This window comes from Piliocolobus tephrosceles, chromosome 15 (genome assembly GCF_002776525.5).
Source record: "Piliocolobus tephrosceles isolate RC106 chromosome 15, ASM277652v3, whole genome shotgun sequence".
NCBI lineage: Eukaryota > Metazoa > Chordata > Mammalia > Primates > Cercopithecidae > Piliocolobus > Piliocolobus tephrosceles.
In genome coordinates this window covers 954,334-972,004 of record NC_045448.1, presented here as the reverse complement: position 1 = coordinate 972,004, position 17,671 = coordinate 954,334, and the positions used below count along the sequence as shown (strand labels likewise).

The 17,671-nt window shown below is 39.7% G+C and overlaps 1 protein-coding gene across 1 annotated transcript in view; it reads right to left on the bottom strand.

Moving 5' to 3' along the window:
• Positions 1 to 17,671, bottom strand: part of SNTG2 (syntrophin gamma 2) — a 374,015-nt gene that overhangs the window by 283,798 nt on the left and 72,546 nt on the right. The window lies entirely within an intron of this gene.

Sequence of the window (17,671 nt, the reverse complement as noted above, 5' to 3'; positions counted from 1 at the left end):
CAGTTTCTCGGTTTATGATGGTGCAACCACTTTGGAAAACTGCTTGTCAGTTTCTACAAAAGCTGAACATGTGCATACTCAAGCTGCAATTCCACTCTCAGGTTTTCACCCAACAGAGCTGCACAAACACGTCCATCTAAAGACATGTGAAAGGATGCTTAAAATGTCATCTACTACAACTGAGACCACATAACAGCACCAGTGTCCAGCAACAAGTAGAACAGACAAGTGTTGGCATCCTCACACAGTGAATACAATATACAAAGTGCAACTACAAGCAAAGTGTGGATGTACATCATGAAATATTATGTGATATATATGTGTGTGTATATCTATCTATCTACGGAGAGAGTTTGGAATCAGAAAATTATCATAGTGAACTTAGAAGTCATTCACTAATTCACTCTTGACTGGTAGTGACTGACAGGACACTGGGGTGTGAGTGCTGGATGTCGGGGTGTGAATAAGAGTGCTGGCCACATAAGGAGGTCTTGGTGAAAATTCATTGAGCTATCCATACAATTTGGACACTTTTCCCTTTGCATACTGTATATCAGTAAAACATTGATTAAATAATGCACGTGTACACAAAAAGTAGGCATTTTGTAGAAATATATCAATAGAGACAAAGTGAATCATTATGATGAGGTTAAGGAAATAATCGAAGTAGGGATGAAGATTATAAGGAATAAATTTATACATTAAAATAAAGAACATTAAAATGTTCAGAAGTAAAAAAATATTAAAAATCTAAATATATGGAGAAACAATTATGACAAAAATTTCCTTGCAAAGTAGGAATAGATAGGAATTTCCTATATCTGTCAAAGAGCACCTGGTTAAAACCCCTGCAATAAACATTACTCTAAGTGGCGACACTTTAAAATCTCTGCTTTTATGCTGGCATTCAGCATTTTTTGTGTGTGTACTTTAGTCTACCATAAGATTTTTTTAAAAAGTGTCAAGCTGAGATACGCAGCCAGCACTTGAATGGGAGAGGAGCCCCCGCTCTCAGATCACTGAAAGGGAGAGGGCTGCAAATGTGAGGAAATGAAGAGGAATCACCAAGCGGCTGAGCAAGAACCCACCAATCAGCAACAACACTTAATCGCCACCTACTGGACTGCAGCCCAAACTGCAACACCAAAATACTTGGTGAATTTACTCCCATGTGAAACAAAAGGCAAGAGGTCAGCTACAAATGAAGACCCAGCACTAAGCCTTGGCCCTCTGAAAACATCCAGAAACGAAGCCAACTGACTATACTCAAATTACACCACATAGTTGTAGTCAGCACACATCTCACCACATGGATGAGAAAGGACCAGCACAAGAACTCTGGCAACTCTAAAAGCCAAAGTGTATTCTTGCTTCTAAAGCCCCACACGAGATTTCTCAGCAATGGTTCTTAACCAGAATGAAATGGTTGAAATGATAGAAGTAGAATTCAGAATCTGGATGGCAAGGAAGATCATCAGGATTCAGGAGAAAGTTGAAGCCCAAGCCAAAGAATTTATGGAATCCAGTAAAACTATCCAAGAGATTAGAGGTGAAATACCCACTTTAAAAAAGAACCAAACTGACCTGATAGAGCTGAAAAACTCACTACAAGAATTTCACAACACAATCCGGGGTATTAACAGCAGAATATACCAAGCTGGGGAACAAATCCCAGACCTCGAAGACCAGTTCTTTGAATTAACACAGTAAGACCAAAATAAAGAAAAAAAATGAAGAACATCTCCAAGGAATATGAGACTATGTAAAGAGACAAAACCTATGAATGACTGGCATTCCTGAAAGAGAAGAAAAGACAACAAGCAACTTTGAAAACATACTGAAGGAAAATAACAACAAAAATTTCCCCGTTCTCGCTGGAAAGGTCAACATTCAAATTTAGGAAATTCAGAGAACCCCTGAGAGATACTATAAAAGATCACCAACTCCAAAGACATATAATCATCAGATTCTCCAAGGTCAATACAAAAGAAAAAATGTTAAATGCAGAGAGAGAGAAGGGGAAGATCCCCTACGAAGGAAATCTCATCAGGCTAACAGCAGAACTTTCAGCAGAAACCCTACAAGTAAGAAGAGATTGGGGACCTATATTCAACATCATTAGAAAAAATAAATTACAACCAAAAATTTCATATCCAGCAAAACTAAGCTTCATAAGTGAAGGGGAAATAAAATCCTTTTCAAAAAAGCAAATGCTAAGGGAATTTGTTACCACCAGACCTACTTTACAAGAGGTCCTTAAAAAAGTACAAAACATGGAAACAAAAGGTTGTTACTGGCCACCACAAAAACACACTGAAATACACAGACCACTGAACTATAAAGCAACTATTCAATAAAATCTACATAACAACTACCTAATAACATGATCACAGGATCAAACTAGCACACATCAATATCAAACCTCAATGTAAACAGGCTAACGTCCCATTAAAAATGCACAGAGTGGCAAGTTGGATAAAAGCAACACCCAAACAAATGCGGTCTTCAAGAAACCCATCTCACATTCAAGGACATCCATAGGCTCAGAGTAAATGAATATAGAAAGATCTATGAAGCAAGCAGAAAACTTCAGGGTTTTCTATTCTTACTTCAGACAAAGCAGACTTTAAAATAACAATGATCAAAAAGTTATAAGAAGGGCATTACATAATAATGAAGGGTTCAATTCAGTAAGATGACTTAACTACCTAAATATATGTATATACACACCCAATACTCAAGGACCCAGATTCATAAAATAAGTTCTTAGAGACTCACAGAGAGGCTCAGATAACTACAGAGTAATAGTGGTATATCTTCAACACCCCACTGACAGTATTAGATCAATGAAGCAGAATACTAACAAATATATTCAGGATTAAACTCAACACTTGACCAAACAGACATCTACAAAACACTTCACACAACAACAAAAATACATTCTCCTCACATGGACATGGCACAGACTCTAAAATTAACCACACGCTCAGCCTTAAGGCAATTCTCAACAAATTCAAAAAACCTGAATCATACCATCCACACTCTCATACTATAGCACAATAAAAGTAGAAATCAATATAAACAAGATGTCTCAAAATCATACACTTACACTGAAATTAAAAAATCTGCCCCTGAATGGCTTTTGGGCAAATAATGAAATTAAGTCAGAAATCAACAAATTCTTTGAAACTAATGAAAACTAAGATGTAACATACTAGAATCAGGGACAAAGCTAAAGCAGTGTGAAGACGAAAGCTTATGGTGCTAAACACCCAAATCAAAAAGTTAGAAAGACCTCACAGTAAGAACCTAACATCATACCGAGAAAAACAAAAAAAGAAAGAGCAAACAAGCCCCAAAGCTAGCAGGAAAAAAGAAGCAAAATCAGAGCTGAACTGAATGAAACTGAGATGTGAAAATCCATAGGAGATCAATGAAACCAAAAGTTGTTTTTATAAATAAATAAAGTTGTTAGACCACTAGATAGACTAATAAAGAAGTAAGAGAGAAGATCCAAACAAACACAATCAGAAATGACTAAGGGGACATTACCACTATCTCCACAGAAACACAAAAAACCCTCCGAAACTGCTATGAACACCTCTATGCACACAAACTAGAAAACCCTGAAGAAATTAATACATTTCTGGAAACATGCAACCTATCAAGATTGAACCAGGAAGAAACTGAAACCCTGAACAGACCAATATTAGGTTCCAAAATTGGATTCATATTAATAATTAAGAAAAAAAAAACACTGACCAGAAAAAGCACTGAATAAGAAATATTCACAGCCTACTTGTAACAGATGTATAAATAAGAGCTGGTACCAATCCTATGAAAACTATTCCAAAAAAATTGAGGAGGAGGGATTCCTAACTCATATTGTGAAGCCAACATCATACCAAAACCTCTCAGTGACACAACAACAACAAAAAAGAAAACGTCAGGCCAATATCCCTGATGAACACAGATGAAAAAATCCCCAACAAAATACTAGCAAACTAAATCCAGCAGCACATTAAAAAAGTAATACACCACTATCAAGTAGGCTTTATCCCTGGGATGCAAGGTTGTTTCAACATATGCAAATAAATCGATATAATTCATCACATGAAGATAACTGAAAACAAAAAGCACATGATCATCTCAATAAACAAATAAAAAGCTTTCAATAAAATTCAACATTTTTGCATGTTAAAAGCCCTCAACAAACTAGGCATTGAAGGAAATTGTCCCAGAATATAAGAACCATCTATGACAAAACCACAGCCAACAACATACTGAATGAGCAAAAGCCAGAAGCATTTCCCTTGAGAACTAGAACAAGTCAAGGACGCCCCCTCACCACTCCTTTCAATACAGTACTAGAAGTCCTAGCCAAAGCAAACAGGCAAAAGAAAGAAGGCTTCCAAGAGTCAACCTGTCTATTTTCACAGATGGTATGATTTTACATCTAGAAAATCTCATTGTCTCTGCCCAAAGGCTCCTAGATCTGAAAAACAACTTCAGCCAAGTTTCAGTATACAAAATCAATGTGCAAAATTAGTAGCATTTCTATACAGCATTGTATGTCCAAGCTGAGAACCAAATTCACACCAGCCACAAAAACAGTAAAATACCTAGGAATACAGCTAACCAGGGGGATGAAAACTCCCTACAGTAAGAATTACAAAACGTTGCTGAAGGAAATGAGAGATGACACAAACAAATAAAAAAGGATTCTACACTCATGGATAAAAAGGATCAATATTGTTAAAATGTCCATACTGCCCAAAGCAATCTACAGATTCAGTATTATTCCCATCAAACCACCACTGATATTTTTCACAGAATTAGAAAAACCAATTATAAAATTCATAGGAAACCAAATAGAGCCTAAATAGCTAAAGCAATTGTAAGCAAGAAGAACAAACCTGGGGGCATCACATGACCTGACTTCTAACTATCCTACAAGGTGACAGTAACTAAAATAGCATAGTACTGTTACAAAAACAGACACACAGACCAATGGGACAAATTAGAGAACCCAGAAATAAAGTCATCGACCTATAAGCATCTGATCTTCAACAAAGTCAACAGTAACAAGTAATGGGGAAAGAACTTCCTATTCAGTAAATGGTGCTGGGATAACTGACTAGCCATATGCAGAAGACTGAAACTGGACCTCTTCCTTTCACCACATACAAAAATCAACTCAAGATGGATTAAAGACTTAAATGTAAAACCTAAAACTATAAAAATCCTAGAAGAAACTTGGAAATAGTATTCTGGACATAGGGCCTAGCAAAGACTTCACTACAAAAACTCCAAATGCAATTGCAACAGAAACAAAATTTGACACATGGGACCTAATTAAGCTAAAGAGTGTCTGCAGGGCAAAAGAAACTATCAACAGAGTAAACAGACAACCTATAGAATGGGACAAAATATTTGCAAACTATGCATCCAATGAGGGTAGAATATCCAGAATCCACAGGAAAACTTCGACAAACCTAACAAAAGAAACAAACAACCCCATTAAAAATGGGCAAAGGACATGAACAGACAGTTCTCAATAAAAGATGTATATGTGGCCAAGAAGCATGTGAAACAATGGGCAGCATCACTAATCATTAGAGAAATGCAAATCAAAACCACAGCAAGATACCATCTCATAGCTGTCAGAATGGCTATTATGAAAAAGGTACAAAACAATAGATGCTAGCAAAGTTGCAGAGGAAAGGGTACAGGTACACGCTGCTGGTGGGAATTCAAATCAGTTCAGTAACTGTGGAAAGTAGTCTGTAGATTTCTCAAGTAACCAAAATCACACTGCCATTCAACCCAGCAATCTTATTATCAGGGAAGGGAAATCATTCCACCATAAAGACACATGCATGTTTATACTTATCTCAGCACTATACACAATGGCAAAGACATGAAATTAGCCTAGATGGCCATCAACAGTGGAGCAGATAATGTGGTCCATATATACTATGGAATACTATGCAGTCATGAAAATGATGAAATCCTGTGATGAAGCCACATGGATGGAGCTGGAGGTCATTATCCTAAGTGAATTAACACAGGAACAGAAAACCAAACACTGGATATTCTCATTTGCAAGTGGGAGCTAATTACTGAGTACATATGGACACAAAGAAGGGAACAATAGACGTGGGTCTTACTTGAGGGTGGAGTGCGAGAAAGGTAAGAATCAAAGCCTACCTACTGAGTACTATTATTACCTGGGTGACAAAACAAACTGCACACCAAACCCCCATGACACAAAACTTACCCCTCTAACATACCTGCACATGTACCCCCTAAACCTAAAATAAAAGTTGGGAAGAAAAGAAAGAAGATCATTAAAGAAACACTAGTTAAATTGAGAAATATTTGTGAATAAGAAGATGCAATAAAATGATGGCAAATGTCCCAAAATTGATTGATACAATGTAATTCCAATCAAAGTATGAATTAGTTTGAAACTTGACAAAAAAGGTCCTAAAATTTAAGGAAATATAAAGTCCCATGAGGAGCTAATCCACCATTTTAAAAAAGAAAATTTGATATCTGTCATTAGTTCTAATATGCATTCGTAATTCAGCATCTGTGAAATCAAGTTCTATCTTACAACAGATGTTTCAAATTTCATTTGTAGCCTTAGTTCTTTGTAGTGTTACATAAAATAATGGTGTATGAAAATGTAAATGGCATCTTAGAACTGAAGAAATATGGTATTATTAAGTCATAATAATTGGAACTCTGGAAAAAAGATGGTGCAGGCTTAGAAAATCAACCAGAAGAACAGAACAGAGGGCCCCGAATCAGCCCCACAATTCCAGGGCGACTTGATCTTGACAGATATTGCTGATGGCTAGTGTGTTAGGCTGTTCTTGCCTTGCTATAAAGAAATACCTGAGACTGGGTAGTTTATGAGGAAATAAGTTAGCCGGCCCACAGCTCTGCAGGCTGTGCTTGGTGCTGGGCTTCTGGGGAGGCCTCAGGGAACTCTGACACACAGCAGAAGGTGAAGGCAGAGCAGGAGCAAGAGAGAGGCAGTGGGAGGGGAGGTGCTGCTCACGTTTATTCAACCAGATCTCGTGAGAACTCACTCACTACCAGGAGGACAGCACCAAGCCACGAAGAATCTGTGCCCGTGACCCAAACACCTGTCACCAGGCTCCTCCTCCAACACTACAGATCACAATTCAACTTGAGATGCAGCGGGGACCAATATCCAACTATATCGGCGAAGAATACAAATGATCTGTACTGGGGTAATTGATTATACACATGAAACAACAACAACAAAAACCAGTAAATTGGATCCTTACTTAAGTCTAGACATATTAAAGACTTTAAGTTGAAAGCTTTTACAATAAATATCTTCCTGACTGTTGGGGCTTAGCAAAGTTTCCTTGCAGGCAGAAAAAGCAAACACCATGTGGTAAAGGCTGATAAATCCAACTACGGTTAACTATACTTTACACTAAGCACCGCACTGAGAGCAACACAAAGGAAACTGCAGGTGCAGTTTAGAATCACAGTGTCTGCAGCGCACACAGTCAGCGAGAATTCGCCTCAGAAAGTACAGGACACGTAACATGCTGCAGGACGGATGCAGAGAGGCCACTTCCCTCCGAAGAGGAATCACACCATAGCATGTGCCTGACAAAAGGTATTCCCTTTTCTCTGCCAGTCCCAGAATTTAACATTAGCCTCCACCAAAAAGCTGTCTGATTCACTTGACTGAGGGCTTCACTGCTTTCACTGGACAGAAAAAGCAAACTGAACACGAAGCAAACTCAGAAATCAAACGGCTGCTCTGACAGCACAACCGGGCTCCGTCACACAGGCATATTTTTGAAGCATAATTAACATCAAACCTCAAGGGTGGCAGGACAAGGAGGATTTAGTTATTCTGCTACCTATGCCATCAGTGTGCGTTTTAGCCTCTTCAGAAATGATGTTTCTTCATCACGTCTTTTGAAATGCTTCATACCATCAGGTATGATGTTAAGGAAAAATATCTAAATTGGTTTTTGTTTGAAGCATGAAAAAGAGAAATTCCTATTCCAGGAAGCAAAGTTATTCTGTTATCCACAGGTTTGTTTGGTAGATCAATGTGGATTTCAGCAATGGCCAGCAGCAACTCCACCCAGAAGGACCCCTGAACCTTACTGACTTTCCCTGGAGGCCAGAGGAACACAGAGTTTTGGAGCCAGTCAGTGAAAAGGTGGGGCTGGGGAGGGCAAAGTGCTGAAAGCAATGGGGGCGGGAAGGGGAAAGCTGGGGAAAGACAGGAGGAGAGAGGGCCATGGGACCTGGAATCTGAGAAGAGGTTTAGGCCACAGGGAGGCGAGCAGGTGAGGACCAGAGAAGGGGTTCTCAAACTGGAGTCCCCAGTGGAATGGCCTGGGAAGCTTCAAAACTCCCCATGCCTGGGTCCCGCCCACAGGGACTCTGGTGTCACTGGGGTGGGGTGCAGGAATTTACACTGCCTGCGGGTGGTTCTGCGGGACAGGGAAATTGGCAACAATTGATGGTAAGAGAATGATGCAGGCGTAAGTGGCAGCCACCACTAGGGTGCCTGGAAAGGAGCTACAGGTGAGAACAGAGGCCCGAATGCTCATGTGACCTGCACGGGCCAACCCTGCAACGCAGATCTGGGGTAAGAAGGAATGCCTGACCCCAAAGACCTTCTCTTTCAACTACTGAAGCCCTCTAACAGCCAACTCAATCCCAGAGTGTCCCATCTGCTCAGGGCCAAAAGGAGCCCAGAGGTTCACAGAGTGTGCCCAGGACAGCCGCCAGCCTCCTGTCTGCAGAAAGATGGAGACGGTTAAACAGGTCCCCCGCAACCCTTCCAGAGCAGGGCTGACAGCCCTGAAGTGAGGCTGTGCACACAGCTTCCCAGGGGTGTTATTAGGAGCAGCGCTTATATTTTTCCATAATCCAGAAAAAAAGTCAATAAATAGGTCTTTTATGATGTGGCTTTAAAATCTGTAGAGAGCCAAACGTCAGTCATGACCACACAGTACCATATCAGTGTCCGATAAAAAGAGATTGATTCTGCCATCCCCCCAAAATTGATGGCCCTCAAAGGAAACAAGGAAGACCAGTCAATAATGACCTATTTAGGGAGCAGTTTCAAAGCAAAATAATGGTAGAACTTCACGCCGTTGAACGATTTCCATTTTTGTAAAAATGGAATGCTGAAATAAGTCACAAAGATCAAAAGACTTTTTAACAAAATGGCATAACATTTGAATAACTTGAATCTGACACACAGAAAGCATTTCGATGTTATTTAAAATAGATATCTACCTGCTTAAACTGTATTTAAAATGCAGTCTAATTGTGAGAAAAAATGGGAGGAAAGGCTTGTACACATATTTCAGAGTCACAAAATGCAAACTATCATAACAAAATAAATGAATTGCTATTTATCATTTTACTAAAAATCAACTGTCAATAACTCAGACAACTCCTGTTGAAGTTGTCAAAACATTTCTTTATATACCTTAACTGGGAATTTTTATCATTGATTTCAAAATGCAGAATTAAAGACAAACCCTACTTACTGTATAAAAGATACCATCACCTTCAGAAACGAGTCTGTGGGAGCTTTATGTACACTCCGCATGAACTTACAGGTTTGCAAAGTGGAATATATGGCAAGATGCATGTTTCTGAATAAAGATGTTGTTCTTATAAAAAAGGTAGGAGCAGAACAATATGAGCTCATTTGGGAAGAATAAACTGCAGGTGGAAAAGGATGAAAAACAGGCAATGTATCTAAATCTTCCAAATGTGCCACATATTTCATTAGATGCCACGTTTGACTGTGAAATTAAATTAGGACTAGGCTTCTAACTTTCCTTTAAATAATAAAAACTTTGGTTACTAGATTTACCAGGCTTTTCACACTCCCTCGAACCATCTGCAAAACTGTTACAAAGGTGAACCTGAATTTGAGTTCCACGAGTCAAAACAATCATACAGTTAATATTTAGAAGATAAATCCTCTCGAATAATAGCTAAGATCAATCTTACCCGTGTTGAATTTCTTTGAATTTTAACTTACTTAAAAGGAAAATGACAGAAGAGGTGAATCTGGATGTTGCCAAACACGAACAAAAGGAAAAGAGAACTGTGGGAGGGGCTATGACTTCAAGGAAGACGGAGCTCCCTCGGGTCCATGACACAATACTGGGAGAACTTGCTGTTTATTTCATATCCAAGTTTAGATATTCCAGGATGACATTTTCCCCCACAATTAGCTGTGGGCTTTCTTTTTGCCAATCTGAAAGTAGAAACTCCCAGGTTCATTCTGTGAGAATGTGGTTACAGAAAATGAATCTTGCCCAAAGTGTATTATGGGAATAAAGAATACATAGGTATCTTCCCTATTGAATACTGACGGCAGGTTCAGCTTTAAAAGAAAACCAAGTATGAAACTGGTCATGAGGCCATGAATTTTATTTGTAAAGATGGATCAAGTGGAACCAAGTTAAGCAAACACCTCTGACCAAAAACAGGGCCAGGTTTTGACAACTGATACACAATTGCTGTGACGTGTGAGAACCTTCATACACCACTGGGAGGTGCTACAGTTGTTCTGGAAAACAGTCTGAAAACCCTTCCACAGATGAGAAGCAGAGTGACCATGCGACATAGCAAGCCCACCCGCGTACATACCCAAGAGAAGCAGAAACTCATGTCCACACCAAAGCTTGAACACCACCGTCCACTGCCTCAGGATTCACAATGGCCAAGCTTAAAGATGACCAGAAAGTCCATCCCTGATGAGTGGATAAATAACATGCTGTAGCCAGTAGCCATAAAGTGGAATATTACTCAGCAATCAAAGGAAATGAAGAACTGATTCATGCAAACAACAAAAATGAACCCCAAAAACATGATACAAAGTAGAAGAACCCAAACACAAAAGACAAGACGTCTTATGATTCTGTGTACATAAAGCACCAGACGTCCTAGGATTCTGTGTATATAAAGCATCAGAAGTCGCAAACCCAGAGAGGCAAAAAGCAGGTCCCTGGTGGCCAGGGGCTGGGGCAGGGAGCATGCAAAATGGGTGTAAATGGCTTCTTTCTGGGGTGATGAAAATGATCTAAAACCTATTGTGCCAAAGGCTGCACAACTCTGTGAATATAAAAAAAACACTGAATCACACCCTTTAAATCCATGTGTGGCTCAGAACTGGGGGCCAGGGCTATGGCAGCATAGCCTGGGGATGTGGACTCCTCCTTCAGAGGATGGGCAGGGAGGCGTGGGGCGAGGAGTAGCCTCGGGTGTTAGCCCTCACTGCCTTGCTGTCCCAAAGGACCCAGACATGGTTCAGCTGACTCGGTCAGGTTTTGACCTGTTGTGGGTTCCACGTCACAGAGAGAAGCAGAATGCAGATGGAGAGCCCTGAGTGCTGGTGGAACGTCCCCACCTGGCCACAGAAAAGGCAGTGTGCAGTCCCCACCTGGCCACAGAAATGGCAGTGTGCAGACTTTGCTTGTGCTCCATGGACCAGCGAACTTCAGGCAGGCACCTGCAAGGCATGGGTGCCCCTGGGAGCTGAGTCCACCCACACTGCCCTCACCTCCAGGTCTGGCAGCACATGATGTGGGCACAACCCAGGCTCCTGAGTCTCTCACATGGCGACAGACACTATAGAATGAATGCCCTGTTCTCACCAAGCTAATAAGACGCAGAGAGAGAAACACGGTATCTCTGAAAGAACTAAGCTCAAGACAAACGCTAGGCAAGGTCTTGTTTACCTCTGATAAGGGGAATATTGCAGACAATGAGATTTACATCAGTGCATATTTTAACAGCATAATTAGCACAACTGGGGGATTAGCTGGAAAAATCACAGAACAGTTATAACAAATAAAAACCATTATTAAAAATACTTTATTACATTTCTAATTTAATGTTGTAACACCACGTAAGAAAATGTCACTTCTACAAACCCAGGCAGAAAGGAATATGGGTAAAATAATCTGCCACAGAAACATAGAGTCAAATTAAAAGCCACAGTGGGGAGTGTGACTAGCTATGTACAATTTTAATTAAAGTGTCAATTTTCCTTGAAAAATTAAATTATCAAAACTTAAGTAGGTTTTGAAACAATATGAGATCTTAGAAATTGTTATCAGAGTCATTTTTAGGCTCAAGGCGAAGACTGATTATAGATGAGTTCTTTTAAACTTTTGAGAAAAAAATACTATGCCTTGTAAAGAATATCAGAGTACAGATAAGAGGAAGGGATTCCTGCTACATTTGAAAAAATAATAAAGAAAAACGTGACAAATATGGAAAATAAATAAATGAAGAACAAATCTCCCTTTTAAATATAAGTAGAATATCTCTTTCTCTCCAAGAAAATATAATTTAGAAGTACAATGAAAGAATAACACCAAATATATGAGGAGTTCTGTCAGCAGAAGCTGATGCTAATAAACCGTAAGTTAAAAAGCACATAGGAAAACCAAGAGACAAAAATCTTATGAGCCTATTAACGATGGCAAAAAGTTTAAACATATTTCCACCATCATCAATACAATTTAACATGGTTACAGAAAAATCCCAGTCAAATTAATAAGGTAGGAAATAGAATTATGATGTTTAATGATTTGTAAAGAAGGGAAAATAATTATCATTATTGGCAGACAATGTAATTGTTTATTGTGGAAAAAAAACAGATTTCCCATGTGGACAAATACTCATGTTCCACCTCCATCCCCTTCAGATAAGATGTGCAGACAAAATGAAGACAAAAGCACACTAAAGATAAATGCAAATATACAACAGTTGAAAATAAAAGACTTTAGACACATAAAGTAGGCAAATATGAACCCCAAAAGGAGGATTGTGACCATTTAAAACTGTTTAAATAGATTTTCCAGCAACAAAAACAAAACCCATGAGAACAACTAAACACGTGAAATGAACAATAGATCAAGATGATACGGCAATCGACACCATATGCAAACCCAGCAAGTATTCCAAATAAAACACTGGCCGCTGAAGTACACAACGAGCATCTTTAGAATTGCAGTTGGAGAGTTGGTTCCAGTCCCTTTTGGTCCATCTCTTGACAGAACAATGGAGGGAAATAAGTAGAGGTGCTGAAGATTCAGATAACAAGATTAAGGGTCTTGAAAGTAACCCTCAATACGTTTTATGATACTCATTCTAGAGCACCACAGAGCACTGCCAGGATCAGTTACAGACTCTGCCTGCCTGTCACGGGGCAACAGAATTCCACTCCTTGATGACAGAATAGCCTAAGACACTCAGCAAATACAATACTGAATGTTCCTTGACTTGGAGGAACAATAAGAAGGAAGCTATAAACTGAATGAAAATAAAGGATTGTTGTATCTTTGTTCTCATTAGTTTCAAAGAATTCTTGTCTTCTGTCTTAATTTCATTATTTACCCAAAAGTCATTCAGGAGTAGTTTGTTTAATTTCCACGTAATTGCCTGGCTTTGAGTGATGTTTTAAGTCTTGGCTTCCATTTTTATTGCAATGTGGTTGAGAGAGCGATTGGTGTGATTTCAGCTGTTTAGCATTTGCTGAGGGTTGTTTTATGTCCGATTGTGTGGTCAGTTTTAGAGCATGTACCATGAGGTGACGAGAAGAATATTCTGCTGTGGTGGGTGGAAAGCTGTTTAGAGCCCGTCAGATCCATTTGGTCCGGTACTATATCCAGGTCCTTCATATCTTTGTTAATTGTCTGCCTCACTGATCGGATACTATCAGTGGAGTAATGAAGTCTCCGTTATTACTGTGTGGGAATCTAACTCTCTTTGCAGGTATCTAATGAAAAAATGCTCAAGATTGCTGATCATCAGAGAAATGCAAATCAAAACCACAATGAGATATCATCTCACACCAGTCAGAATGGCTACTATTAAAAACTCACAAAATAACAGATGCTGGTGAGGTTGCAGAGAAAAGTGAACCCTTATACCCTGTTAGTGGAAGTGTAAATTAGTTCAACCATTGTGGAAGGCAGTGTGGTGATTCCTCAAAGATCGAGAAACAGAACTACCATTTGACCCAGCCACTGCATTACTGGATATATACCCAAAGAAATATAAATCATTCTATTAAAAAGATGCTTGCATGCATATGTTCAATGCAGCACTATTCACAATAGCAAAGACATGGAATCAACCATGGTAGACTGGATAAAGAATATGTTGTACATATACATCATGGAATACTATGCAGCCATAAAAAAGAATGAGATCAAGTTTTTTTTGTAGGAATATGGATGGAGCTAGAGGCCATTATTCCAAGCAAACTAACCCAAGAACAGAAGGCCACTTATAAGTGGGAGCTAAATGATGAGAACACATGAACACAAAGACACTGGGCCCACTTGAAAGTGGAGGGTAAGAGAAGGGAGAAGATCAGAAAAACAATAGCTATTGGGTACTGGGTTTAATACCTGGGTGACAAAAATCTGTACAACAAACTCCTGTGACACCAGTTTACCTATATACAAACCTACATGTGTACCTCTAAACATAAAAGTTAAAAATATATTTTTATAAAGAAAGAGCAATAAAAAATAAGAAAGAAGAAAGTAATATTTCAAGTTTTATAAAATCACTATACTTAGCACATTCATTTTAAAAAAATCAATTTCTAGTGGGGTTAGGAAGAAACTGGAAACACTCATGTGTTACTGCAGGGAGCACAGGCTGGACCAGTAACTAAGCCGAACAATCTTGAGTTCATTTATGAAAATGCCTGTGCGTGTTTCCTACAACACAGGAATCTCAGTCTTGGGTATGAGAAGCCTGTCCACAGGTCCACAGGAACTTCTACTCCAAAGTCAATCCAGACCTCCACAAAAGCAAGAGAGCAGATTGGCAAAAATTGTTAGCCACAACTTTTTCAGGACTCCAAAAGTTGATCAAAGGCTAGCAGTGATCAGAGGCGATTTTATCAAGCAACTTATCTGAACACTGGGAAGAAGAGTAAGCTTTGTGGTATTTTAACATACCCTGTTTCTATCCCAGTCTCCACAGCTCTGTAGCAGCCTTCAACACCAGCAGCCTCACAACTGTCCTAACTGCCACAGGCAACGTAGCAGCCCTTGAAGAAGGGACAGGCGTTTGTGGAGTTTCTCCAGAAGTCCCATCTCCAAAAAGCTGTCAGAACTGGATCTGTCCAGCCGCTCCCTGGAAGGCTCCACTCTCCGGACTTGTCATTGTTGACCTGACTCAGAGCTTCCTCTGCAGGACAACACCCACCCAGGGCAACTGTCAGAAGCAGTCAGTGGCCACTGTTTAGCATCACAATTGTCTGAGGCTACAGTACCAACTGGGATGCTGTTTGCTCTAAATCTCATGTTGAGGTGTAAGCTCCAGTGTTGGAGATGGAACCTGGCGGAGGCAACTGGATCATGGGTGTATATTTCTCGTAATGGTTTAGTGGCATCCTCTTGGTGCTGTTCTTGCAATAGTGAGTGAGTCTTCTCAAGATCTGACTGTGTAAAAGTGTGTGAGGTCGCTCCCCCTCCACTCCCATTCCCACATGTGACATCTCTCCCCCTCCACTCCCATTCCCACCATGTGACGTGACTGCCTCTGCTTTGCATTCCACCACGATTGGAAGATTCCTGAGCCTTTCCCAGAATCTAGGCAGATGTCAGTGCCATGTTCGCACAACCTGTAGAACTGTGAACCAAATAAACCTCTTTTCTCAGATGTTTCTTTATAGCAACACATGTATGACCTAATACAATGACCACGGGTAGATATACCAAGGATGTATCTACCAATGAGGTAGATACAAAGTAACTACCTCAAACTGTTTAAGAGCATTTGCAAACAACCCAGATAATATACTTAATGGTAAAAACTACATGTTGTCCTTCTTAATTCAGAAACATGAGGAAACTGGCCAATTCTTGGCATGATTCTTATTTTACTTTTGCAGACATATTGGGCATAAAGGATATCTTATCATTCTGTGAATTTAAATGTATCAAATAAGTTAGGGAAGAATTGAAAGTGTCCTAATTACCCATTACCTGAGTTCCCTTGCCTATACCTGTTTATATTTTTGGACCATCTAAAATTTGGGCTTATTCATTTATCTTGTAGATTTGCTACAGATTCCTGGTGTGTGTGTGTGTGTGTGTGTGTGTGTGTGTGTGTGTGTGTGTGATTTCATTATCATTTTTAGACTTTAGGAACATCTTGTAACCTGTCATTTCTCTGGTACATTTATTAATTGTGTGTTTCACTGTACAGTATAACCTGGCCTACTTATTTGTCTTCTGCTGTTTTGCTTAAGAAGTTCTTAGTCATATCAAAATCATGAGACGCTGTGCTCCTGTGTCCCAGCCCGTGGTCCTGCTGCAGTGTTGTTAGGACCCTGCCTGCCCTTGTTTCACTTTGGTGTTGATGACGCTTCATTTCAGATAACCCTTTCACCCATCACAAGCAATGCTGTCAGTGGCTACTTCTACTAACAATGACTTTAATTATATATAATTCACATACTATGCAGCCCACCATTTTTAAATTTAAAATACAGATTTTTACTATATTCACAGTGTTATGCAACCATCGCTGCTAATTTTAGAACATTTCCATTACCCCAGAAAGAAACCCTGTGTGCATTGGCAGTCAGTCCCAATTTCCCATCGCTAGGAAATGCAAATCTACTTTCAGTCTCTGTGGATCGGCCTATGCAGGATATTTCATATGAATGGGATCACACAACATGAGGTCTTTCCATCTGGCTTTTCTCTCTTGAATATTTTCAAGGTTCATCTGTATCGTAGCTTGTATCAGTACTTCATTACTACATAGAAATGTAAAACAAATTAGCTGGGCGTGGTGGCGGGCACCTTTAGTCCCCTCCCCGTTACTCAGGAGGCTGAGGAGGCAGGAGAATCACTTGAACCTGGGAGGTGGAGATTGTAGTGAGTGGAGATCACGCCACTGCACTCCAGCCTGGGCAATGGAGTGAGAAGAAAGAAAGAAAGAAAAGAAAGAAGAAAAGAAAGGAAAAGAAGAAGGAGGGAAGGAAGGAAGGAAGGAAGGAAGGAAGGAAGGAAGGAAGGAAGGAAGGAAGGAGAAAGAAAGAAATATATATATATATATATATATATATAGCATTGAACTATATATACAAAGAGCCAAACACATAAAATTTTTAAACTGCGGAGTGAAAACCATGAGAAAACACATGAGACTGTAAGACAAGTCTATTCATGTCAATTAAAATAAAGCACATCGTATAACATGGGTTACTGGAAGAAAGCTACAATTAGAGAGTGCCCATCAGACACTCTGAGGACTGTTCCCTGAGAGGGGAGGAAATGGGAGTATGAAAGAAAACACCAGAGAGGAACCCTGCACAGGCCAGCAACAGACCTGTCTCCAACCGTGTAACTCAACAACTCAACCCTCTGCATGTAAAGTCTACTCAACAAAAACAAAACCAAGGATCTCCAGAAGTCAGGTGGCCGCTTTTACATTTGCTACCTAAAGTACACATTTCAAAATTTATTAAATTTCACAGTTTCAAGCAATATTGGAGCCTGCAAATTCACTAATTTGGGATTCCTCTCAGAACCTCTTTGCTTTCATAGACTCTGCCACACAAGACTGGAACGGAAGTAGTTATTGGTGT